At 44.8% G+C, this 26,586-nt stretch overlaps 1 protein-coding gene and 1 pseudogene across 1 annotated transcript in view; one reads left to right on the top strand and one right to left on the bottom strand.

Moving 5' to 3' along the window:
- The window catches only part of RAB30 (RAB30, member RAS oncogene family), a 100,152-nt gene that overhangs the window by 29,639 nt on the left and 43,927 nt on the right, over positions 1 to 26,586 (bottom strand). The gene's annotated exons all lie outside the window — the stretch shown is intronic.
- LOC112585147 lies at positions 16,179 to 17,305 on the top strand (annotated as a pseudogene).

Raw genomic sequence — 26,586 nt, 5'->3', positions numbered from 1 at the left:
CAAACCTGGTTCTCCTGCATTGCAGGCAGATTCTTTACTACTAGCTGGGAAGTCCCACAACGTATGAGGTAGGTACTATTATGACCATTCCTAACTTGCTGTTGTTGTTCAGTCACTCAGTCATGTCCGACTCTTTGTAACCCCATGGACTGCAGCACACCAGGCTTCCCTGTCCTTCACTGTCCCCTGGAGTTTGCTCAAATTCATGTCCATTGAGTCAGTGATGCCATTCAACCATCTTATCCTCTGTTGTCCCCTTCTCCTCCCACCTTCAGTCTTTCCCAGCATCAGGGTCTTTTTCAGTAAGTCAGCTCTTCAAATCACATGGCCAAAGTATAGGAGCTTCAGCTTCAGCATCAGTCCTTCTAGTGAATGTGAAGGGTTTATTTCCTTTAGGATTGACTGGTTGGATCTCCTTGCAGTCCAAGAGACTCTCAAGAGTCTTCTCCAACACCACAGTTCAAAAGCATCAATTCTTCAGTGCTCAGCCTTCTTGATGGTCCAATTCTCACATCCATACATGACTACTAGAAAAACCATAGCTTTGACTAGACGGACCTTTGTCGGGCAAAGTAGTATCTCTTCTTTTTAATATGTTGTCTAGGTTGGTCAAAGTTTTTCTTGCGAGGAGCAAGTGTCTTTTAATTTCATGGCTGCAGTCACCATCTGCAGTAAGTTTGCAGCCCAAGAAAATAAAGTCTGTCACTGTTTTTATTGTTTCCCCATCTATTTGCCATGAAGTGATATAGGACCAGATGCCATGATCTTCATTTTTTGAATGTTGAGTTTTAAGACAGCTTTTTCACCCTTCTCTTTCACCTTCATCAAGAGGCTCTTTAGTTCTTCTTTGCTTTCTGCCATAAGGGTGGTGTCATCTGTGTGTCTGAGGTTATTGATATTTCTCCTAGCCATCTTGATTCCAGCTTGTGCTTCATCCAGTCCAGCATTTCTCATTATGCACTCTGTATATTAGTTAAACAAGCAGGGTGACAATATACAGCCTTGTCGTACTCCTTTCCCAATTTGGAACCAGTCTGTTACTTCATGTGCAGTTCTAACTGTTGCTTCTTGACCTGCATACAAGTTTCACAGGAGGCAAGTAAGGTGGTCTGGTATTCCCGTCTCTTTAAGAATTTTCCACCGTTTGCTGTGAAACACACAGTCAAAGGCTTTAGCAGAGTCAATGAAGCAGATGTTTTTCTGGAACTCTCTTGCTTTTTCTATGAGTCAACAGATGTTAGCAATTTGATCTCTGGTTCCTCTGCCTTTTCTAACTGAGGCACAGAGGGCTTATTCTAAAGTCACGCAGCTAGTTAGTCTTAAGACCAGGATTTGAAGCCAGATGCATCTAACTCCTAATTCCAGCTCCTTCTGAAGTAGAATGCTGCTGCCCTCTGCCTGGTGGTAGAGCGCACTGCTGCAACTGTCAGGAGGACTGGAGGCTAAGCTGAACGGACCCCCAGGCCTCTCTGAACTGCAGTGTTCTGGAACCTCCCTGCTCTGGGAGCAGCACACCACACTGAAAGGGCCGCACACTGATGCCAGTCATACAAGCACAGCTCCACCCTCTGTGCCCAGGTCTCTTTTCAGAGCTGGATCCAGACTTTCCCCAGCAAACCACATCCACCGTTCAGTTTGTCCTGTAACCAAGTATCGGCACAAGGGATATAAACAGGAACACTGCTCAGATAAACAAGCCAAGCCTCAAATACCGTAAATACCGCAATAGCTCTAAGTAAGTGGATATGTACATACAATTCAAAAAAGGAAAAACAGAGGAAAAGAAAAAAATGAGTTTAAAAAAGATAAAGAGGGGCTTCCCTGATGGCTCCATGGGAAAGAATTCCCCTGCCAGTGCAGGAGACATGAGTTCGATCCCTGGTTGGGGAAGATCTCCCATGCCTTAGAGCAAGTAAACCTTTGCACCACAACTATTGAGCCTGTGCTCAAGAGCCTGGGAGCCACAACTACTGAGCCCGTCTGCCGCAACTTCTGAAGCTGGCATGCCCTAGAGCCCGTGCTCCACAACAAGAGAAGCCACCGCAATGAGAAGCCCGCGTGCTGCAACCGGAGAGTAGCCCCCACTCTCCGCAACTAGAAAAAGCCCACGCAGCAATTAAGAGCCAGCACAATCAAAAATAAATAAATAGATCATGTTTAAATATATATTTTTAAAAAGATAAGGAAACAAGATGTACTGTGAAAAGCTTAAAAGGAAAAAAAAACCATTCTAAGCAATGTGATTTTGGCAATATAGAAGCACTTATCAAAGTGACCTTTTCAAAAAACGAAACAAACTGTATTCACTGCTGTACATCAGAACATTCTCCCCTTGCTCTTTTGGGCTCAGCACAACCTATTAAAGTCAAGGCTTCTGGTGAACACAGGGCCAGATCCCTGCCCTACCTTCTGTCCCCCAGCCCCTGCCAAAGAAAATGATATTTGGGGGTTTGTCCTTGTTCAAAGGCTGTATGTCTCATGCAGGTCCTTCTCCTGTTCAAGGTCTCAACCTTGCTCTACAAACTGAGAGAGTCAGTGAACAGAAGCCATGGTCCCTCCCCAACACTGCACGTGCCGCCCCTTCGCTAACCCAAAAAGGCAGCATGAGTGTTTCAGGAAAGCGAGAGACCTGGGTCAGCCAAAGAGCAGTTTCCTCATCCATAAAGCGGGGATTTATGAGGCTTCCCTGGCGGCTCAGTGGTAAAGAATCTGCCTGCCAAGCAGGAGATGTGGGTTCAATCCCTGGGTCCAGAAGATTTCTCTGGAGAAGGAAATGGCAACCCACTCCAGTATTTCTGCCTGAAGAACTCCATGGACAGAGGAGCCTGGAGGGCTACAGTCCATGGGGTCGCAAAGAATCGAACACAACTTAGTGATTAAATAACAACAACATTAGAACCTATGTCACTGAGTTGCAAATCAGGAAATAAACAGAAAAGCAGTGTGTAAATAAATATACAATAATCAAATGTTTTCAAAAGTATAATAATCAATTTAAATCCCTAACCCTCAGTCAAGAGTCATATATACTGATTGCAGAGCATATAGTCAAACAAGAAGGAAAGCAAGTCCGCTAGGGAAAATCTCTTTCCCTACCCACACCCGCCCCGGGGACAGTACAGTTAATAATTTGTTCTACAATCTTCTAGCTTTTTTAATATATATATTCTCACATCAATGTGTTTTTTTTTAATTTACAGATTTTTAAAACAAAAACAGAATCATAATATTGTACAAACTCTTTTTTTATTTTCTACAGAGGGCTTAGAGAAGGAAATGGCAACCCACTCCAATATTCTTGCCTGCAAAATCCCATGGATGGAGGAGCCTGGCGGGCTACGTACACTCCATAGGATTGCAAAGAGTCGGACACGACTGAGTGACTACACACTGAGGGCTATTTTTCCAAAACCCCAAATCAGAACTCATGGTCTGCAAATAGGACAGACACCCAGAAGGCCCATCAGCATTCATTCAACATTTGCTCCTAAGACCCTAAAAACGCAGGAAGTGGGAGGGGGAGGACAGTGATATAACTTCAAGAAACACTAAATACTATAATCCAGGGTTGGAGACTTTAAAAGTTCTGGAAGTTTTTCCACAATGAAGAAAACTGGTTAACTGTTTAATCTAGGATTTACCAAACATGATTTTAGCTGAAAAATCTTTTCTAAGATTAATACCTTTTACTACCCCTTGCTACTTGGACTCCATGAAACATGAGTATGTTCCTCCCAGCTGTGGAGAAAGATGGGTAGGGCCCGAGAAACAAGATATGAGACTGATGAATCCAAAACAACCAAATGAGGAACAGAAAAGGGCGACAAGTAACATCTGAAGAAAGCATTACTGAGCCGGGGCTCTTCAGTCTGGGCCGGGCTGCAGGGACCGGGTGCAGACGGACACACAGGGCTGAGCAAGTGGTTCTCTCCCTCCCGGACAATCACAGGGCGCTGTGGCCCTTCCTCCCAGTTTATCTCCACATGTGCTCTGTCTGCTGCAGGGGGCTGTGTGCTACACGTCTATGGCTCCTCCCGTCTGTTCTTAAAGACAAGGACCACACTTCCCCAAGGTACTCGTGTCTGCATACTCCCCTGGCTGTGTTTAAGAAGCCTACGTTGAACTGGAAGGGCTTGATCTGTCTTTTGCTCTAACAAGGTTCTGTCTCAGGAAGCTCATTATTGCTTAATTACTAGAAGGCAATTACTAAACATTACTATAATCAAGTACTGCAAGCTCACTTGCTTTACATCAGCTGCTAATTTCAGGTTATTGCAAGTTAATTATTCTCCCCGGCCAGGGATGGCAAACACCCACCTGTGTCGTGGCTGCTTCTCATTCATCAGGCTGTAATCTCCAGCTTTTCTGTTATGGCCCTTTACAGTTGACCAAATGCTTTCACAGACATGATCTAATCCAGACCTCTCCACAAGTACTGGTTCTTATCATTCATTACGCAGGTGAGGAAACCAAGGGTTTAAGTGATTCACCCGAAGTCACACGCTGGCGAGTTGCAAGGTAACCTCTGTATCCCACGTACCTCAAACTTCTCCCCTTGTGGAAACGCCCTGTTTTCCCAGGTTCCTGGGTATTTGGACCATGATTTGAACACTTAACTATATGCAGGAACTATTCTGTTTCCATATATAATCTTATTTAACCTTTTCAACAGCCTCACTAGGTAGGCATTATTATTCCTATTCCACAGATAAAGAAATTGAGGTTCAGAGGGGTTAACTTATTTGTTTAAAATTACACAGCTAATGAGCTAAAGTGCCAGGATTCAAAACCCATGTTTTTCTGTGAAAAAAAATTAAGCTGGAATCCTGTCTCACTCCTCTTACTGAAATAAATTCCAGATGGATTAGAGATTTGGATTTTTAAAAATGAAAATATGCAAGTGCTAGAAGAAAGCATGATATACATAAATACAGAATCTTAAAGTGAGGAAGGCTTTCTAAGAACTGCACAAAATCAAAGCCATTAAATAAAGATATTGACCCATTTGACTAATTTTTTAAAATTCTGCATCATAAAACAAAGATGAACTAAAATATCTGAAATCCATATAACTAAGGGCTGCTGCTGCTAAGTCACGTCAGTCATATCCGACTCTGTGCGACCCCATAGACGGCAGCCCACCAGGCTCTCCCGTCCCTGGGATTCTCCAGGCAAGAACACTGGAGCAGGTTGCCATTTCCTTCTCCAATGCATGAAAGTGAAAAGTGAAAGTGAAGTTGCTCAGTCATGTCCGACTCCTAGCGAACCCATGGTCTGCAGCCTACCAGGCTCCTCCGTCCATGGGATTTTTCCAGGCAAGAGTATTGGAGTGGGGTGCCATTGCCTTCTCTGTAACTGAGGGCTGCTGCTACTGCTGCTGCTAAGTCACGTCAGTCGTGTCCAACTCTGTGCGACCCCATAGACGGCAGCCCACCAGGCTCTCCTGTCCCTGGGATTCTCCAGGCAAGAACACTGGAGTGGGTTGCCATTTCTTTTTCCAATGCATGAAAGTGAAAAGTGAAAGTGAAGTCACTCAGTCGTGTCTGACTCTTAGCGACCCCATGGACTGCAGCCTACCAGCCTCCTCCATCCATGGGATTTTCCAGGCAAGAGTACTGGAGTGGGGTGCCATTGCCTTCTCCGAACTACGGGCTAATTTCCTATAAATCAATAAGAAAAGGTGAATAACCCAATAGAAAAAAAAAAGGGTAAAAGACATGAGCAGACAGTTTATCAGATGAAATTAAAATGGTACTTACATTAAAAAAAATCAGCCTCGCTCACGAGTAAATTCAAATGGTAATGAATTTATAAATTATAATTTATGATGAAAACTACAATGAATTTGTTATCAGAGGCCATTTTTCACATCACATTGTTAACATTCACTCTGTATTGGACAGAGTATAGAGAAATAGGGCACCTGTATACTGCTGGTGGGAGGCAAACCAATGCAATTTCTATGCAAAGCTATATCAACTGAAAACTAAAAAGACTATTATAATTCCTCTGACTCAACAATTCTACTTCGAGGAATTTATCCTGCACTGATACTGACACATATGTGCAAAGACACATGGAGTGGGATATATTCAACCATGTTTATAATAGCAAATATGAAATCAGCCTAACTCCATCAGCAGGAAAATGGTTGTACAGACTGTGAAAACTATACATCAATATTCCATGCAGCCCAGTATGGACATCTGCAGAATACATTAAGTGAAAAAAGCAAGGTGGAGAACAGTGTGCATAGTATGAAAAGCTGCTGCTGTGCTCAGTTGCTCAGTTGTGTCTGATTCTTTGCGACCCCATGAACTGTAGCCCGCCAGGCTCCTCTGTCCATGGGATTTTCCCAGCAAGAATACTGGAGTGAGTCTCCATATCCTCCTCCAGGGGATCTTCCTGCAGAGTCTCCTGCATTGCAGGCAGATTCTTTACCACTGAGCCACTGGGGAAGTCCATAGTATGAAAAGAGGGCATATAATTAATTAACTGCTCCTGCATGGGGTTCCCAGGTGGCACTAGTGGAAAAGAATCCACCTGTAATGTAGGAGACATAAGAGACTGTGGGTTCAATCCCTGAAGACCCACTGCAAGAGGGCATAGCAACCCACTCCAGTATTCTTGCCTGGAGAATCCCAGGTACAGGGGAGCCTGGCAGGCTACAGTCCACAGGGTCGCAAAGAGTCGGACATGACTGAAGCAACTTAGCATAGCCCAGCACATCTGCATAAAATATCTCCAGAAAAACTACAAAAGAAAACTAGTACAGTGTTTGCTTTTGGAGAGACTGTAGTATCTAGCTCTTTTCGGGAAAGAAGATAACCTCCAACTCTTAATAAATTATAGGGACTTCCCTGATGGTCCAGTAGCTAAGACTCCACACTCCCAAGGCAGGGGGCCCAGGTGTGATTCCCGGTCAGGGAACTCGATCCCACATGCCGTAACTAAGACCCAGTGCAGACAAATAAACATTTAAAACAAAAAAGAAAATTATACTCTGCCCTTTCATTCAGTCTTACAATAGTGCTTAAAAGGCAAGGTAGCTATCCTGATACAGTGAAAGGGGCCCTTTTAAAAATATCTATTTGAGGTGCTCTGTCTGTCTCTGTTTTCTCTTTGCCCTGCTACACCCCTTACTGTGACAAGAGACCCTTTAAGGAATGTCCCACCCAGGTTCTGGAGTTGCCTTTTCCAGTTCGTGGTGTATATTAAACCATGTCTCTCTACATGGTAGGCTCATTCTTTCACGCCATATTCCCTTAAAACCAAGTATCCATCGTGTGTATGACAGCAAAATCCAACGGGTAGAATGATAGGCTATTTGTGTCCCTAATAAAAACAAAACTCTCGCCCATGAGGATCATGTACTGCCGCTCAGAAACTGCTCTCACTGGGCTCTGACACAGAACCCTCCTGAGAAGGCAGGAGGAACCTGTCTCCTTCTCCCCATTTTACAGAAATGGCCTTTGAAAGGACAAAGAGTGACTTGCCTCCAGCTGCACAGCATGCAACCCACAGAGTCAGAAGAGACACCTGCGTTCCCAGACTCTAAATCAGAGCTGCTGCCAGGACAAATAAAGTCTGCAAATATAAATCCCCACTGGGCAAGGCTGGGGCCTAACCACCAGGGAGGTTGGCAGGGACCCATGGATGGGAGGGAGGTCAAAAGCAGCCCTGGGTTTGCCTGCATTTCCAACTTGGGAGGTGTATTATGAATCCAATAAATGGGAAGAAAAAAAAAAGCAGCCTCTGAGATTTTTTTTTGGAGGTGGGGGATGGGCCTGCTCCAGGTCTTCCTTGCAACATGCGTAATTTAGTTCCTTGACCAGGGATCGAATCTGGGCCACCTGCTTTGGAAGCAGAGTCTCCCGTCACTGTACCGCCAAGGAAGTCCCAAGAATATTTTTTGAGACACATGAAAAAAATAAAGATAAAGAACAAAGTAGGCCTGAGATCTCCACAGTATTATTTTCAAAGGCAAGACAGTAAGATATTTTATCTTATTCTTCGTACACATTATCTTCCATATTTGCCTCTTTGCTCTAAATACAAAATGGATTTGGGAATCCAGAGGAATAAGGAGAGTGAAAAGTAATCCAAGGAATGGCATTTCAAGAGAACAGTTCACCAAAGGCCATATCGGAACGATCCTACTTAAGTAAACAACGCTCTTTCACTTTCGGTGGGAGAAGGCATCACTGCCCTGGGCCCAGATGTGTCTTCCCACAGAGAAGGGAGACGAGGGGGCGGGCTGCCCCCCACCCACTTGGGCCCCGTTCCGCGCACTCCCCCAGCAGGCAGGGCCAATTTGTTTTGCACCACAGCACCTGGGCACAGGGTACACTGGGTGGTCCAGGCCCCTTGTCTACCGGGGAGACGGAAGATACTCTTCCACTCATTAATCCCTTTCCAAGATGGGGAGCTTCTGTCTGCAAAACATGTTTGTTGCACTGATCGAAGAAAACGCCTTCCCAGACCCAACTCGCTGTTTCCGGCTTCTGCACAAGCCTGCCAGGCTCCCTCTGTTGTCCTCCTCCAACAATAAACAATACCACCCGCCAAGAGCTCTGGAGAGGCGGGGAAGGTCCGTTCTCCACGTTGTGTAAATCAGGCAGTGTGTCTAATCTTTCCGCCGCAGAAGCTTTCCTGTGCCTGTTTGGCTGGACCGGAAGGACCTCGTTATCAGCATCCTTAGGCTCCTCCCCCGGGCCGAGATTCAGGGCAGCGAGGGGCCAGGCAGCCAAAGGTCAGAGCTTCAGCCCCAAGCACTTCCCTCCAAGGCAGACCAAGGATGGGGGTATCTCCTTCCCTGTCTCTCCAGGCTGGACCCTACCCTCAACTGTTAAACAGATTCCCTCCTCACTGGAAGCAGGAGAAAAGGAAAAAGGGAAGCAGGTGTCCACATGCTCTGTGACTCAAATGGAGGAGGATAAAATGTAGCAATTCTCCCAAGTTTTATCTCCCAAGACCTTGCCAGGTCCGCTGTCAACACAGAAGAATGCCTATTCATCTAGAGCGTAGATGCTTTATACACATCAGCCTAGGGGTGAGATTTCTTGGTGACTATTACTATCAATAACCTTTTACATCTATAGAAGGCCTCAGGTTTGCTGTCCTAAAAATTATCTTATCTGTATGTGTGTCAGTTGCTCAGTTGTGTCTGACTCTTTGTGATCCCATAGGCTGTAGCCTGCCAGGCCCTGTCATGGAATTCTCCAGGCAAGAAAACTGCAGTGGGTTGCCATTCCCTTCTCCAGGGGATCTTCCCGACCCAGGGATGGAACGTAGGTTTTCTGCAATGCAGGCAGATTCTTTATCATCTGCGCCACCAGGGAAGACCCTTATCTGTATCCTCGCAAATTCCTACATGGAATATGGGGTAAAAATTCTCCAGTCTACCTCGAACACCACACGCACACACACACACACACACACAGAAGGCCACAAGCCATTTGTCGCCAAGGCCTGCTGATGTGCTGTCAGAAATGTAGCCTGGGGCTTCCCTGGTGGTGCAGTAGGTAAGAATCTATCTGCCAATGCAGGGGACATGGGTTCCCAAGCTGGGAAGATCCCACATGCCTCAGAGCAAGTCAGGCCTGTGCCACAACTACTGAGCTCTCATGCTGCAACTGAAGTCCGTGCGCCCAGAGCCTGTGCTCCATGACAGACGCCACGCCATGAGAAGCCCGAACACCATAGCAAGAGAGTGGCCTCCTGCTCGCCACAAAAGCAATGCAGTGCAGCCAAAAATGAATAAATAAAATTGAAAAAGAAAGAGAAGAAAGAAATGCAGCCTGACTACCCCCCTCCACCGCACCTTTGTCTCTACTGCACCAGCCTGGCTCCAGCCCTTGTCACCTCTCACCCAGCCAGCGATGTCTAACCAGGTTAAGCCTAACAAGCAACGACTGTCCTCACTAGCAGGCCTTCAATATTTATCAAGAGCCTTAACAACATCCACGCTCTTTGATCTAGCAATTTTGCTTCTGGGAGTTTTCCCTAAGGAATGATTCCAAGACATACACACAGATTTATTCACAGTAGAGCACAACGGAAGTTCATTCCAGTATTATTTAATATAGTCCCCGAAAACAGAGAGGGTAAAGCCTCTATCCAACAGTGGAGAAATGGTTACATGGAACCACATGATGTAACATTATGAAACATATACGTGGAAGAAAATACATTTTAAAAATGCTTCCTCTAAGCGGTGGGGTTATAGATTATTTTCTTCTTGATCTATTTATATATTTTCTAAACTGTCTTCAATAAACATGACTTATTGAGAAATAATATGCTTTATTAAAATATAGGGACTCAATACTGGTTAAGGGAAACATGGAACAGGTAGACACATAATCAGCTAGTGACCATCCACATTTAATTAGCTCTTCTGAAAGCAGAATCTTCTACAGGTACAAATCAAAAGCCATAACTGCATTCACACTTTCCATGCTGGGAACTCACTTCTGGAAATTCACTCTAAGGAACAAACTCAAAATGCAATATAAACAGAAATGCTCATTACGTCTTACCTAAAAGAACTGGAAACAATCCAGTTGTCCCACTCGGGCAGTGTTGTATGGAACATCAACACCATGGAATGCAGGGCAGCCATTAGAAATGCCAGTTATGAAAACTATGTAGAAATATGCAATAATGTTGAACATAGGCTACAAAACTAAAAGAATACACAAAGCTGCATTTATCAGGACTGTAGCTATAAAAAAATAAGCATGGATTTGAACAAGGGCATTTCCAAAGCAAGAACATATATTGCGTTTAGTTTATGAGATCACAGGGAGCTTTTTGTTTTTTAAGTTTCATCCTCCCCACCTTTTAAACAAGTTTTAACATTTTGCATGTACCATAGACACATTTTTTAAAAACACAGAAGACATAGAAAAAGGAATTACCAAAAGCAACACAAACAGCATGTTGATGTGTTCCGCCCTGTCTCTTTTTCCTAAGCGCTACATGCTTTAGTTTGGTTTTGATCACTGTAATCATGGCAAGATTTCCTTCAAAGTAGTTTAAAAAATCACTTCAACTTTTAAAACCAGAGAACATAACAAAGACCTATAGGAACATATACCAATGGTTTTTTCAAGTGCTGTCAAGAGAACTGACCTCATACAATGTCTGACTGTAAAGAAAACAGCAATTTCACACCTTGGTGGCAGAACAGCTGGAATGATCAAAGTCCCTAACACCTGCGGAAGACTCTTAGGCCTGTGTTGTTGTTGTTCATTCACTAAATTGTGTCTGACTCTGCAAACCCATGGGACTGCAGCACGCCAGGCTTCCCTGTCCTTCACTGTCTTCCGGAGTTTACTCAAACTCACATCCATCAAGTCAGTGATACCACCCAACCATCTCATCCTCTGTCTCCCCCTTTCCCTCCAGCCCTCAGTCTTTCACAGCATCACGGTTTTTTCCAGTATGTCATCTCTTCGAATCAGATGGCCAAAGTATTGGAGCTTCCACATCAGTCCTTCCAATGAACACCCAGGACTGATTTCCTTTAGGATGGACTGGTTGGATCTCCTGGCTGTCCAAGGGGCTCTGAAGAGTCTTCTCCAGCACCATGGTTCAAAAGCATCAATTCTTCAGCGCTCAGTCTTCTTAGGCCTGTATCAATAGCCATAAGCCAGGAGCGTGGAGAGTGCTGTGCTACTAAAGCTGACATTGTTGTAAATTAGAAGGAATTTTCTCAGGTTTGGAAAAGATAATGGGGGGCTTCCCTGGTGGCCCAGTGGTTAAGAATCCGGTTTCCAGTGAAGGGACATGGGTTCGATCCCTGGTCGGGGAACTAAGATCCCATACGCTACTGAACAACGAAGCCCGTGAACAACAACTACTGAGCCCATGCACTCGAGAGCCCGTGCTCTGCTATTAGAGAGAAGCCCCTCACACTGCAACTACCTACAGAAGCTCCCATGAGCCACAACAAAGACCCAGCACAGCCTAAATAAAAATGTTTTAAATTAAAAAAAGAAAAGATAATAGATATAACAATGGATTAAGTTTTCAAATCAGGAAAAGCTTGAAGGGATCCAATCCAACTGATTGCTTGATCCAGCATATTTAACCTCCTTAACACCGAACTGACAACCTCACCAGCAAGGATCCCTCCAGAAAGAGAAACAGGGATCACTATGCAAGCAAGGCCTGGGCTCCGCTGCCCATTGAATGTGGGCCCTGCAGACAGGGAGGCGAGACTAAGTCTGCTTTCCTCATGGACGGGCTCAGTTTCTGCAGGAGTGTGACATTTTGGGGCTTTTCAAACAATAGGGCCCCTTGAGACAAACTGACTATTCATCTTCTCCATGTGTGTCTAGCAAAGCCTCTGTCCTCTGTCACAAGGCTGGGGGAAAGCGGCTGGGCTGGGCTGATGAAGATATAAGATGCCACTGTGAACACGGCCAACCTCATTCAGATACTGCCTACATCAAGGCAAAAAGTCACATTGCATTCGTTGCCTTAGAAGTTTTTGGAAACGAACTCGTGGACAAGATGCAATGTGACGACTCCACTACAATATTAATTTCCAAAGAACTAATCTGACCATGCCATTCCTAGACTTCAAACTCCCCGGAGATCCTGGCTGCCCACACAAGCTCACTGTGAGAGGAAGAACAGGGCCTGGTGAAGGAGGTAAACCTAGGAGCCAAACTGCCCGAGTCGGAGTCTGTCTCTGCCCGGAAGAGTTGGGCGACTGTGGGCAAGTTCCCTTTCCTCTCGGTGCCCACATTTCTTTATTTGTAAATAGGGATAATAACAGCACCTACTTCATGGGGTTATTTTACAGATGAAAAGATTTAATACAACAAAGCACGAAGAAGAGAGCCTGGCACCCGGTAAATCTCAGGTGCTTATACATGGAACTCTGTGTAATGCTATGTGGCAGCCTCAAAGGGAGGGGAATTTGGGGGGGAATGGATACGTGTATGTGTATGTCTGAGTCCCTTCATTGTCAGCCCGAAACTGTCACAACATTGTTAATTGGCTCTACCCCAATACAAAATAAAAAGTTAAAAAAAAATTTTTTTTAAGTACTTATAAATCTTATTAAGTCATTGTTGGAAAGTTCAAATTCCCTAGCAGGGCACACAGAACCACCCATAACCCAGTCCCCGCTCATCTCTTTGGCTTCGTTTCTCATGACCTTTGAGTTACCACCACCACCACGATGATCACACAGCCATGCCAAGCTCCCAGAAAGCGGCCCCTGAGGTAGGTTCATCTCTCCACGGCTCTACTCACAAGGAGAGGCCATTCTCTCCTTGTTGCTGTGAGCAATCACACAGCTCTGGACCCCTCCACCCGCCCCTGTGGGAATTAGCCCGTCTCTCCTTTACACTTCCACTGTGTGCCATGAGACTCCCTTCATCGAGACTTCATTATCCTCACTGGTTCAGGGATCCTGCTTCCCCTACTAGACCTTAAGGACAGAGGCGCCTATGAATTTCTGTCTGTACCCCCACTGCCTGGCACTCAGGAGATCCTGAGTAAATAGTTGTTAAATAAATGCAAAAGAAATATTGATCAGAACATGCAAAAGCTAGGAATCGTTTTCAGAGAACCACAACACCAGGATGAGGAAACCAAACCCCAAAACACTTTGATCCTGAAGAGAGTTAATTGGCAAAGATCATATTACCAAAGAGAAGAAAGAAAATGATAATTTCCCAGGGGAAAGCCAAACCTTATTATAATGCAGTGTCTCTGTGTGTGTTGGAGGAGGGGGAGGAGAAGTGACATTAATAATGGTTCTAAACTAACTGATGTTGACTAATCACTGAACAGCAGGTTTTAAATGTTTTCTTTAGGGGAAAAAAAAAAGCTGATTGCGAAGTATTTTTTTACCTTGTTCAGAGTACAGGTTATTTCAATATAAAATACTACACAGGACCCAGAATGCAAGAACAGAGATGTAATTTTTGCTGAATGTCTATAGTGAGCCAGCTACTTTAAAAATAACATCATTTCTATTTACTAAGCAGAAGGTGCTAGACACAGAACCATTCACTTCAGATGCATCATCAGATTTGATAATGCAAGTCCTCAACAACTCTGAGAACTAAGTATTCCCCTCTGTATTCTAGAGATGAGAAAAACATATTCATCATTCCATACATTTTTAGTGAGCATATTCTCTGTGTAAGTCACTGACCCAGGAGCCCAGGCTACAGTAATGAACAGGCAGACAAAGTTCTCCACACCCTTCGCATCCTAGCTGAACAGAAAAGAGAGCAAGGAATGAATGGGGAAAGGAACATATACACAGATAAACAAGAAAAATATCAAATAGTGGCAACTGCCAGTAGAGAACAAAAATAAAAGGAAAGGACAGAGTGTATACAGACAGCAATTTTATTTTATTTGGCTGCAGCATGTGACATATGGGATCTTCATTCACTGACCAGATACTGAAATTGTGCCCCCCTGCATTGAAATCGCAGAATCTTAACCACTGGACCACAAAGGAAATCCCCAGACAGCAATTTTAGAGTGAGTTGTCAGAGAAGGCCTCTCTGGGCTGGCTCTATTTAAAATAAGATTAGAATAAGAAAAAACCAAGCACATGAAGATAGGAAGAACAGGGACTTCCCTGGTGGTCCAGTGGTTAAGAATTTGCCTTCCAATGCAGGGTACACATGTTCAGTCCCTGGTTGGGGTCCTAGGATCCTACATGTCATGAGGCAACTAAGCCCACATGCCCTAATGAAGACCCAGTTCAGCCAAAAAAAAAAACAAAAACAAAACTGGAAGAGCGTTTTGGGCTGAAGGAATAAGTAGTACAAAGAGGCCTAAAAAGCAAGAATGGACTTGGCATGTTCAAGGAGCCAAAAATAGAACAATGAGGCTGGGTGCATGGTCAAGGAGTAAAGGCTAAGAAACAGACCACAGGGCAGGTCACACACAGCTCAGTCAGTCACCGCCAGGAGCAGGATTTCATTCTGAGTGCAACAGGAGGCCACCTGGAGGGGGAGGGATGGTTGGGAATGTAACATAAACCACTTAACCTTTTCCAAAGATTTCTCTGGTCCTTGTACTGTAGGGTCTTGTGGCAGAGATACAGGTTGAAGCAGGGCTACTAGTTAGATTACTGCAGGAAGCCTAGGTAAGAGATGATGTGGCTTGGACTGCTGCTGCTGCTGCTGCTGCTAAGTCGCTTCAGTCTAGGGTGTTAGTAATGAAGATGGAAACTCCAATACTTTGGCCACCTCATTCGAAGAGTTGACTCATTGGAAAAGACTCTGATGCTGGGAGGGATTGGGGGCAGGAGGAAAAGGGGACGACAGAGGATGAGATGGCTGGATGGCATCACCAACTCGATGAACAGGGCTTTGAGTAAACTCCGGGAGTTGGTGATGGACCGGGAGGCCTGGCGTGCTGCAATTTATGGGGTCGCAGAGTCGGACACGACTGAGCGACTGAACTGAACTGAAACTGAATGAAGATGGCAGGAAGGTGATAAGATTTGGGAATGTTTTTGAAGATAGAGCTGCTGCTGCTGCTGCTAAGTCGCTTCAGTCTTGTCCAACTCTGTGCGACCCCATAGACGGCAGCCCACCAGGCTCCCCCGTCCCAGGGATTCTCAAGGCAAGAACACTGGAGTGGGTTGCCATTTCCTTCTCCAATGCATGAAAGTGAGAAGTCAAAGTGAAGTCACTCAGTCGTGTCCGACTCTTAGCGACCCCATGGACTGCAGCCTACCATGCTCCTCCATCCATGGGATTTTCCAGGCAAGAGTACGTTTCCAGGCAATGTAGTTGAAGATAGAACTAGAAGACTGAAATTGCTTAAGGATTGGATGATGATGGTAGAAGAAGAAAGAAATCAAAAGTAAGACCTAGGGCCGCGGGCCGGGCAGAGTGGGGAGCATGCTACCAGCTGCCCAGTGCCCGCTGCCTGCAGCCCGGGAGGGAGGAGCGCCCGGCGGCCCCGCCCCGGCACTGCCGGCACGCCCCGCGGGGCCCGGGCAAGGCAGCCTCGGAGGCGCCCGCCAGCCCCCAGCGCGCCCAGCTTCTGCGCATCCAGAGTCGGAGCGCCGGACCTTCCCTGCCTCCCAGCCCTGCCTCCTTCTGCAGAGCAGAGCTCAATAGAGCTTGGTGGGTTTTGCCTTTTACTCTGGGAGGAGAGGAGCAGATGATGCAGAGTAAAGAATGAATGTCAAAGGAAAAGTGATTCTGTCAATGCTGGTTGTCTCAGCTGTCAATGTTGTGTGTGGGGAATACAGCCACAGCCCAGAAGGCTCTCTGTTCTGGATAAACCCGTCAAAAAACCCCGAAGTTGGTGGCAGCAGCATTCAGAAGGGTTGGTGGTTTCCGAGATGGCTTAACAATGGTTACCACGAAGAAGACGAAGACACAGAAGAAAAGGAACAGAGAAAGGAAGACAAAAGAAAGCTTCATCTCTCGGACTGACTGAACCCACTTAGACGACCCGAGGTTGTGACCATGACGGAATGGAAGGCGCCTGTAGTGTGGGAAGGCACTTACAACAGAGCCATCTGGGATGATTATTAATGCCAAATAGAAAATTACCATCAGCCTGACAGTTTTTGCTGTCGGAAGTTACATTGAGCGTTACTTGGAGGAGTTCTTAACGTCTGCTAATAAGCACTTCATGGTTGGCCACAGAGGCATATTTTACATCATGGTGGATGATGTCTCCAGGATGCTTTTGATAGACCTGGGTCCTCCGCGCTCCATCAAAGTGTCTGAGATCAAGCCTGAGAGGAGTTGGCTGGGCATCCTCACGATGCGCGTGAAGACCATTGCGGAGCACGTTGTAGCCCACATCTGGCATGAGGCTGACTTCCTCTTCTCTATGGACGTGGACCAGGTCTTCCACGACAAGTTTGGAGTGGAGACCCTGGGTGAGTTGGTGAGCAAAGCTTCAGGCCTGGTGGTACAAGGCAGATCCCCGTAAGTTCACCTACGAGAGGTGGAAGGAGTCTGCAGCATACATTCGCTTCCGCAGAGGGGATTTTTATTACCACGAGGCCATTTCGGGGGGAGCACCCACTCAGGTCCTGAACATCACCCAGGAGTGCTTCAGGGGAGTCCACAAGGACAAGAAAAATGACGTAGAAACCCAAAGGCATGATGAAAGCCATCTAAACAAGTATTTCCTTCTCAACAAACTCACTAAAATCTTATCTCCGGCATACTGCTGGGATTATCATATAGGCCTGCCTTCCCATATTAAGCTTGTCAAGCTATCTTGGCAGACAAAAGACTATCATGTGGTTAGAAATAACTTTGACTTTGTGCCAGGACATTTCTGAATTTGAGAGAGTATTATTCTGGCTACTTCCTCAGAAAAGTAACACTTAATTTTAACTTAAAAAAAAATATTAACAAAAGACCAACACAGCAAGTACATATTATTTCTCCTTGTAACTCTGAGCCTTATAATATGAGAGAATGAACCTGTGGTAATCAGATGTAAATTCCCAGTTATTTCTTATCTATTCTCGGTTGGGGAGGCAGGGAAGAGGATACACTCAATGCAGGGAGAGGATACACTATCAGTTGAACCAAAAAAAAAAAAAAAAAAATTGCCATAGACAAAGAAAAAACCAGAAACACTCTATGAGTGCCAGCTGACGTACTGGAGAGAAGTATGTGAAGGGAAGTGTTTGGCAACAAGATACGATTGTGACGGGCTGTCCTCTTGATTTCAGTGTCTTCCTATCTCTGCTGGGTCTGAAGCAACAGAGTTGCTTTTGCAGCAGAACTCTTAGTAGGCCCCAGTCTACCTTGGTGATCCTCAAATGGTTTAGTCAACGCCCTTTCCTTATCAGGACATTGTTTGGCTTCTGTGCCAAGACTAGTCAGGATTCCCAGTGGATGTGGTGGAGATGTTGGGAGTCACAGGCAATCTGAATGAGCCAGTGGGTGCTCCGTATGAAGTGAGAACAAAGCCTCAAAGTAAGTTGGTGATGAGTTGTTGTAAGTTGGCATGAAATAAGCAAAGAGAGGGTAGAAAGACAGGGAGCTGATCACTGTCAGTGCCTCCTCTGAGGGGCACAGGGCATGCGGTTGGCATATAAATATGGCATGGATCCAGGCGCTGAATGGGAGGCAGTGTGGGTGGTCTCCAGTCTCCTCATCCATTATGACAGCCAGAGCAGTGTTGTCTTAGAAGAGGCTTCTTGTTTTGGCCAAGTCATATTCAGTATGCCAGACTCTGGAACTTAAGTCTTCAGATCCTAGGCCAGAAGAAGTGGATGGTGTCACAGGAGACCAAAACCTGCAGGGGACTGAGGAGGCTTGCAAGGGGTTACATTTCCTGGACCTGGACTTCGTAACAGTCAGTCATCAGTGAGTTCTGCTACCACGGCTCCAACCTGCAGCCCATCAAGCCCCAAGTTGGAGGGCTAACATCAAGGAACCTCTCATTTTCCCTTGCACTACTGACATATAACAACCAGACGTGTTTAATAAAATGGGTAATTGATTTTATATCAAAAGTAGAGGGGATGGCAATGGGAGATCCAGCCCTTGTAACTAAACATCTTATCATTCAGTTCCTTTCTCTAAAAGAAGCTATGAAATCTTATATATTCTTTAAAGCCAAGCGAGTCGATGTAAAGGAGGTTAGGAGGCAACATTTACATATGCAGGCACGTTTATATTTTGCTTGTGTTCCAGTTTGCGATACTGCTTTCCATTTTCAAGCAGTTGACTTGAAGAGCCACTGCATTGGCTTGATGCTCAGCACTGTCAGCTTCGTTGATAAAATGAAACCTCCATTTTCTCTGCTGTTTCACTGTACCTCCTACTCTTCGGTTCTTGCCAAAATTTTTCACAACCCAGTAGAACAAAAGAAAACCAACAAAAATCATGAAGCAGTGGGCTTGTTAAAAAAAAAAAAAAGGCAATCAAAGGTCGGTTAGGACTCTTGTCTCTCTATAATTCAAGTTTTTTGGGATCCATACTGGAGTAGGGAAAGTTCATAATTTAAGTCTGAAAGCAAAGAAATGACATACCTTCAAGAATCAGAGAAAAGGAATGATGTTTCCTTTTGAAGGTATCTTTAAGTTCACTTAAATTCAAAATCCAAATGGACAAACTCAAAAATCTTATTAATAATGTTAAAAACTAAAATTCCTGATTTACAATTAAATAAATTATTTTCTCAATTAAAAAAAAGTAAGGCCTAGATATTTTGGCGTGAGTACTTAGAAGGAATACTAGCAGCACTTACTGAGGTGGGGAAGACTGAAAGAACAGGTTTAGACTACACCCAGAGTTCTCTTTCAGTCACATTAAATTTGCAACATTGCCTAGACATCTCTCTAGATAGGAATCTAGAGTTCCAGAGAAAGTCTGAGGATGAAGCTACAGATTTGAGGGTCATTAACCAATGGATGTTATGGCAAGCCATCAGATTAAAACAGGACATCTACAGAGGGTGAATAAATAGAGAAGAGGCCATTTCAGAACATGAGGCACATTATCATTTAGAGGTTGAAGACAGACAGAGATTTTCTTTTCAAGAGTTTGGTTTTTAAAAATATTTACTTATTTGGCTGCACTGGGTCTCAGTTGTGGCACATGGGATCTTAGATCTCCGTAGAGGCATGGGAACTCTTAATTGCAGCACGTGGGATCTAGTTCCCTGACCAGGGATCGAACCCAGAGCCCCTGCACTGGGAGCAGAGTCCTAGCCCCTGGACCACAGGGAAGTCCCGAGAGAAGGAGACTTGAAGAGAGTCAAGGGAGGTATGAAGAGACCCAGGAAAGCAGAGTGTCAAAGAGAGATCAGCCTCATCACATGCTGCTGAGAGAATAAGTAAGACCAAAACAAAGCAGTGGCCTTCAGCTTGGCAACATGAAGGTCACTGGATGACACAGACAAGAATAGTCCCTGTGGAATGATGAGAAGAGATCAGAGTGAGGGGAAGTAGTCAAAGCCAAAACAAGAGACAATTTTTAAGTTTTACTGAGAAAGGGAATGCAGAAACTAGATGACAGCTCAAGAGGTGAATACGATCAACAGAGTTTTAAATTAATGAATTTACCTTGTAACATTTGAGAAACAAAATTAGAAAACATTTTTAATTTTGGGGGGGGCTGTTTTCAGGTAATAAATATTCATTTCAGTTCAGTTGCTCAGTCGTGTCCAACTCTTTGGGACACCATGGACTGCAGCATGCTAGGCCTCCCTGTCCATCACCAACTCCCGGAGTTTACTCAAACTCATGTCCATTGAGTCAGTGATGCCATCCAGCCATCTCATCCTCTGTTGTCCCCTTAGAGCATATTTATTTGCTACTGAAAATTATCCAGTGATGTGTAAATTTCACAATGGCAGAAAGAAGTGGCATAATTATAAGATCAGAGATCCATAAGACTTGGTCTTAAGACAGTTCATAATGCGCTCAAGGTAAAAGAATTGGTAGGAAGGGAGCTGGAATACTTTCCTGGGTCTGTTTGATTCATATATACATCCTTTTTTTCCCACACCATCGACAGTAATATAATAGAGTAGCATTTGCAAAAGATTCCAACTCCAGGCTTTGAATATCATAAGAACAGTTAGAAGGAATCTTAACTTGGGAGAATTAACACAAACACACACCCCCTTCTACGTAAGCAAGCCCTGTTCATCATACAGAATCCTATGATTGCATTTTCACTCAAATGTCATTTATGTGTGTACATGTGGCTATGGCCCTACCAGCTGTAGAATCTTTATTGTTGTCCTTTTATGTACAGAGTGGCTTTGAGGAGGGGATGGGGACATTGAGATACATCACTGTGCAGAGTAAGGGGGAACAGGGCAGGAAATAAACTCTCTAGTAACTGCAATCAGGCAGTTAAAAATATTTTAAGAATGTCAGTTGTGTATTTATATTTAGCAAAAGTGAAGATGGAAATCAAGTTATATGATCGTTTTTTCTCTCCTCTTTCACAGTGATCTTTGGAAGGGAGTGGCTATGGCTGTGCCAGGAAGTGAGTGGCCTCTTGTCATCTGTTTCCCACGCCCACTCCTGCTCTACCATGTGGATGCACAACCCCACCCCCTCAGCCCCATCGTTCTCTCACCTGGTTTCGCATTATCTGTTCTAGTTTACTTCTTCCTTCAGGGCAACACAGATGCCATCTCTCCCATGATGTCCTCCCTGATTCCTCCTTCTCTGAACCTTTACAGCACTAAGTACTAGTACCATGTAACTTTAGCTCTTGATCACATTAAGCTTTTTTTTTTTTTTTTTGATCAGAAAAAAGGTTTATTACAAGGGCCAACCAAGGAGAACAGATGGGCTTATGCTCAAAAAAAAAGTCATACATATATATGTATGAGACATTACTTTGCCAACAAAGGTCCATCTAGTCAAAGCTATGGTTTTTCCAGTAGTCATATATGGATGTGAGAGTTGGACTATAAAGAAAGCTGAACACTGAAGAACTGATGCTTTTGAACTATGTTGTTGGAGAAGACTCTTGAGAGTCCCTAGGACAGCAAGGAGATCCAAGCAGTCCACCCTAAAGGAAATCAGTCCTGAATATTCATTTGAAGGACTGATGCTGTAGTTGAAACTCCAATACTTTGGCCACCTGATGCCAAGAACTGACTCATTGGAAAAGACCCTGATGCTGGGAAAGATTGAAGGCAGGAGGAGAAGGGGACGACAGAGGATGAGATGGTTGGATGGCATCACTGGCTCAATGTACATGAGTTTGAGCAAGCTCCGGGAGTTGATGATGGACAGGGAGGCCTGGCATGCTGCAGTCCATGGGGTCACAAAAAGTCAGACATGACTGAGCAACTGAACTGAACTGAACTGACTGGGTCACTCTGCTGTGCACCTGCAATTATCACAACATTATTAATCCACTATACTCCAATATAAAATAAAAAGTTTAAATAAAAAAATAAAATAACAAATAAAAAATAAATAGGAAAAATGAATAAAGAATGCCACTTTACATTGATAAATTTTCACTATCTTCATCCATCATTAGACTATCTTTAAATGTATTAAAGCTAAAACTTTAAATGTATTAGAAGCTAAAACTTCTGGAAAATAAGAACTTTTATTGGAAGCAAATGGGTTTTATTATAAAGCATATTTTATCTCCTAACTTTGTCCAGTGTTTCTTTACTCTGAAAATAAATACATAGGGAGAAAAAAAAAAGAACAACCTTTTTTTTATCATATTAAGTCTTAAAACTATTGTCTGATTCCAATATCAGAGTGAGAGTACTTTTCAGTAGAAAATTCAGTGTGATGACTGTCCATTGTTACTTTGAGAGGCTGCTTAGTCATGGAAAGATCCAGATGGATTTGAGTTGAAATTGTAGCTCTGCTTCACCTCTGATAAGCTGAGTGAGCTTGGGCAAGTCTCTTTCTGAGCCTGGCTTCCCTCACAGACAATGGGAATAACACTACCTACCACCATGTATCCACAACAGGCTTGCCCTTCTGCTAAAAACCCTGCAGCGGCTTCCTATGGTTTTAAAAAATCAAATCCAAAACTCTTCAACCTGTGTACAACTTCCTCAGCCTCACTTCTCGAAACCTACCTGACATGCCATACTCCAGTGGCAATGAATTTCTTGGGATATTCCTCACCCCCAAGCTTTTGCTTTTTCGGTCCCTGCTGTCCTCACACTCTCAGCCCCCCTGGCTCCAGCCTCACTCCTGGAAGCCTTTCTGGATTTGTCAGCTCCCACCCCTTCCCCACATACACACACTGGGTTCTCGCTTGTGACCCTGACTGCAGCCTGATCACTGTAGTCACCCCACTGCTTATAATTATTTATTTACAGGACCACCTATTCCATAAAACAAGGGTTCGTTGGGGGAAAGGCCTGGGCTTTATTCATCTCTGTATCCTCAGCACAAACACTGATGTCTGCTTCACCTTGCTGATGCCATTTCTTCATCGAGCAAATGGGAAGAATATCACCTATTTGAAAGGTCAGGATTAAGTTTAAATATTCAATGGTTAGGGGACTTCCCTGGTGATCCAGGGTTTAAGAATCCACCTTCCAAGGCAGAGGACATGGGTTCGATTCCTGGTCAGGGAACTAAGATCCCTCCTGCCTAGGAGAAACTAAGCCACACCATAGCTGAAGAGTCTGCATGTGTGAAAGATCACGCATAACGCAACAGCCCGCGTGCTACAACTAAGACCTGATGCAGCCATATAAAGAAAGAAATGTTTAAAAAAAAAAAACAAAACAGAAACAAACAACAACAAAAACCAGAGTCTACCACAGGGTGTCAGACATAGAGCTGGCCTTCGGTACATTTGATTTATATTCTCAGCATGTCCAGATTTTGCTCTCTTTTTCTGTCCTCTGTGTCCAGGCTCTTACACTGGTCCCGTGTCTTCCCTGAGTCCTCTCCCTGATCCCTATCCCTGAGCAGTGAGGGTCCCAAGCCCGGGACCTCTCTTGGGCTCCCACTCCGGCCAGTGCCTTTTGAAGTCTAAGGCTGACTCAGCTAAGGCACCAATAGAGTACTGCAAGTATCTCCTGAGTACCTCTGTGTAAGACAAGGATGTCCCGGATGCAGTGAGACTGATACAATATGGACAAGGAGGTAGTGGGTAGACAGGGCTTCACTTGTAGCTCAGTCGGTAAAGAATCTGCCTTCAATGCAGGAGTCCCGGATTCTATTCCTAGGTCAGGAAGCTCCCCTGGAGAAGGGAATGGCAACACATTCCAGTATTCTTGCCTGGAGAACCTCATGGACAGAGGAGCCTGGAGGGCTACAGTCCATGGGGTCGCAACACGACTTAAGAGTCAGACACGACTTGGCGACTAAACGACCACCACCACATTGGGTAGGGAAGAGGTAGAGAGACAACGAGACAAAGGAAAGTCAGGCAATTCACGAAAGAAAAGTTTACATATCTCCAGGGGCAGCTTAGATGAAGTGGCACGTCCGGGGGACCTCAAAGGATGAACTTAAGCTGAGGGGCTGTTTCCAGAATTACTCGTGTTTCACAAAACACATTACTGAAGTCCTCTTGCTTCTCAGATGAAACGTAAAATAAACTCAGGAAACGTTGCTACTACACATCCCTCTCGGAGTCACAAGGCACAGCAGCGAGGTGCTGACAGGTCTTGAAGGGACCCTATTTAACTTTGTTTAATCTAGCATCCCACATTTGTTTGGCCACTAGTTCTTGATTTCCTTCCCCCGCCCCGTGAGGATATTTATAGCTTCTTGAGGATCCCACTTCAAGAAACACGAAATCAGGGATTTCCCTGGTGGTGCAGTAGCTAAGACTCTGAGCTCCCAAGGCAGGGGGCATAGGTTCTATCCCTGGTCAGGGAACTAGATCCCTCAAGCTGCAACTAAGGGTTTACATGCCATAACTAAAGACCCTGGATGTTGCAATGAAGACGGAAGATCCCATGTGCAGCAACTAAGGCCTGGCACAGCCAAATGTATATATATATACATATATAACAAAACAACACGTTAAATCCTTTCAAAGTTATATATTTGCATTTTTAACAGGACCTCTCAAATGATATCTTAACATCAGATTTTTTTTTAATAACATAATCATCAATTTAAAAAATCCTCCTGGCATCACGTCCAAAGGAAAACACAATGGAAGACCCTGGAGAGCTGAGAGAATAGCTGTCAAGACAGGATGAACTGCCTCCCTTCCCTAGTTGGAGCAGGGCATTGCGGGGGTGGAGACTACAAGCCTTTCTCTCAAGGGAGGGAAACTCAGCATCTGTGAGTGAGTCCCTTCCTTCTTTGGTAGGATGTTTATGACCTTACAGCGGCCCTCCCACCCTCTCTGACCCACTGACTGGCTAAAAAAACACCAGACTTGAAAGCAAAGGGAGCAACGTTGCATAACAACAAGCCGACAACATGTTCTGCTCCTTAATATTTAGCAAACAGTCACGCCTGTAAGAGGCAAGAAGGAAAGGGTCATTGTCCACTTCCTGCCCCCACCCTAGAAGCACGGTGCTCCATGAGCCAGTCTGGGGGTTAACACGTGTTTACTGGGAACCAGACACTGCTCATGGTACAGAGAAAAACAAGATCTAGTTCCTAGTCTCAGGTCCTACTTCCCCGGCCAGCAAGGAAGATGAAAACAAATAGCAGTGCAGCACTCGGAGCTCAGGCAAACAACGCCAGAAAAAGAGGCGAGGACAAAAATGCCTGCAAGGCATAATGCAGGGGCTCCGTAACTTTGCCTGGGCTTAGGGCTTCCTGGTGGCTCAGACGGTAACGCATCTGCCCGCAATGCGGGACAGCCAGGTTCGATCCTGGGTCGGGAAGATCCTGTGGAGAAGAAATGGCAACCCACTCCAGTATTCTTGCCTGGAAAATCTCATGGATGGAGCCTGGGAGGCTACAGTCCATGGGGTCGCAAAGAGTCAGACACCTCTGAGCGACTTCACTTCACTTCACTTCAAGGTTGGAACAGAGGCGTGTTAAAACAAGGACATTCCTCTTAGGTCTTGAAGATTGGAAAGGGGTTTTCCAGGCAAATAGATCAATCATCTATAAATAAATAAAAGGGTTCCAGTTTGAGTAGAAGACGGTTGGACAGAGCAAAAATAAATAAATGAATAATAAAGGGGAAAAAAATGAAAAAGCAGTTGATCTTTCTGACAGGCTGGCATAGTGAACAGATGCCTCTACTTTCACCCACTCCTGCTTTTTTCTTAATAACAAAACCATTCAGGAGACTTGTCTGGTGGCCCAGTGGTTAAGAATCCACCTTCCATTGCAGGGGATGTGGTTTGATACCTGGTTGGGGAATGAAGATCCCATACGCTGTGTGGCAACTAAGCTACAACTAGAGAAGCCCCCATGCCACAACTAGAGGAAGCGTGCCACAGCGATGAGACCTACCACAGCCAAACAGAGTTCAGGACAGGGCATGTGGAGAGACGATGCTGACATCAAATCTGGGAAGCTTGGGATACAATGAGTAAGTAGTAACAGACTTAGCAGACTCAAGAAATCGGAATCTTAAATCAGATGCAAGGAAAGCTGAGAATTCGACTAATTTAAACCACAGAATCCTTACCGGGCCCAAGACTAGCCATACTGGGTGCTCCGGAAAAGAAAGTATTTAGTCGCTCAGTCGTGTCTGACCCTGCGACCCCATGGACTAACGCCTGTCAGGCTCCTCTGTCCATGGAATTTTCCAGGCAAGAATACTGGAGTGGGTTGCCATGCCCTTCTCCAGGGGACCTAGAGCAGGGGAACAGGATGCTAAAGTAAGGACCACAGTGAAAGCAGTTTGAAAAGAGGTTGGAGCCCTTGACAACCCCCTTACTGACAGAATTCAGGATGCTTTGTATCCTCTTTCTCTCCAAGAAAAAGAACTGCAAAAGGCAAAATGGCTGTCTAACGAGGCCTTACAAATTGCTGAGAAAAGAAGAGAAGGGAAAGACAAAGGAGAAAAGGAAAGATATACCCATTTGAATGCAGACTTCCAAAGAATAGCAAGAAGAGATAAGAAGGCCTTCCTCATTGATCAATGCAAAGAAACAGAGGAAAACAATAGAATGAGAAAGACTAGAGCTCTCTTCAAGAAAATTAGAGATACCAAGGGAACATTT

The sequence above is a fragment of the Bubalus bubalis genome, chromosome 5 (assembly GCF_019923935.1).
Source record: "Bubalus bubalis isolate 160015118507 breed Murrah chromosome 5, NDDB_SH_1, whole genome shotgun sequence".
NCBI lineage: Eukaryota > Metazoa > Chordata > Mammalia > Artiodactyla > Bovidae > Bubalus > Bubalus bubalis.
This window is presented reverse-complemented; position numbering and strand designations above follow the sequence as displayed.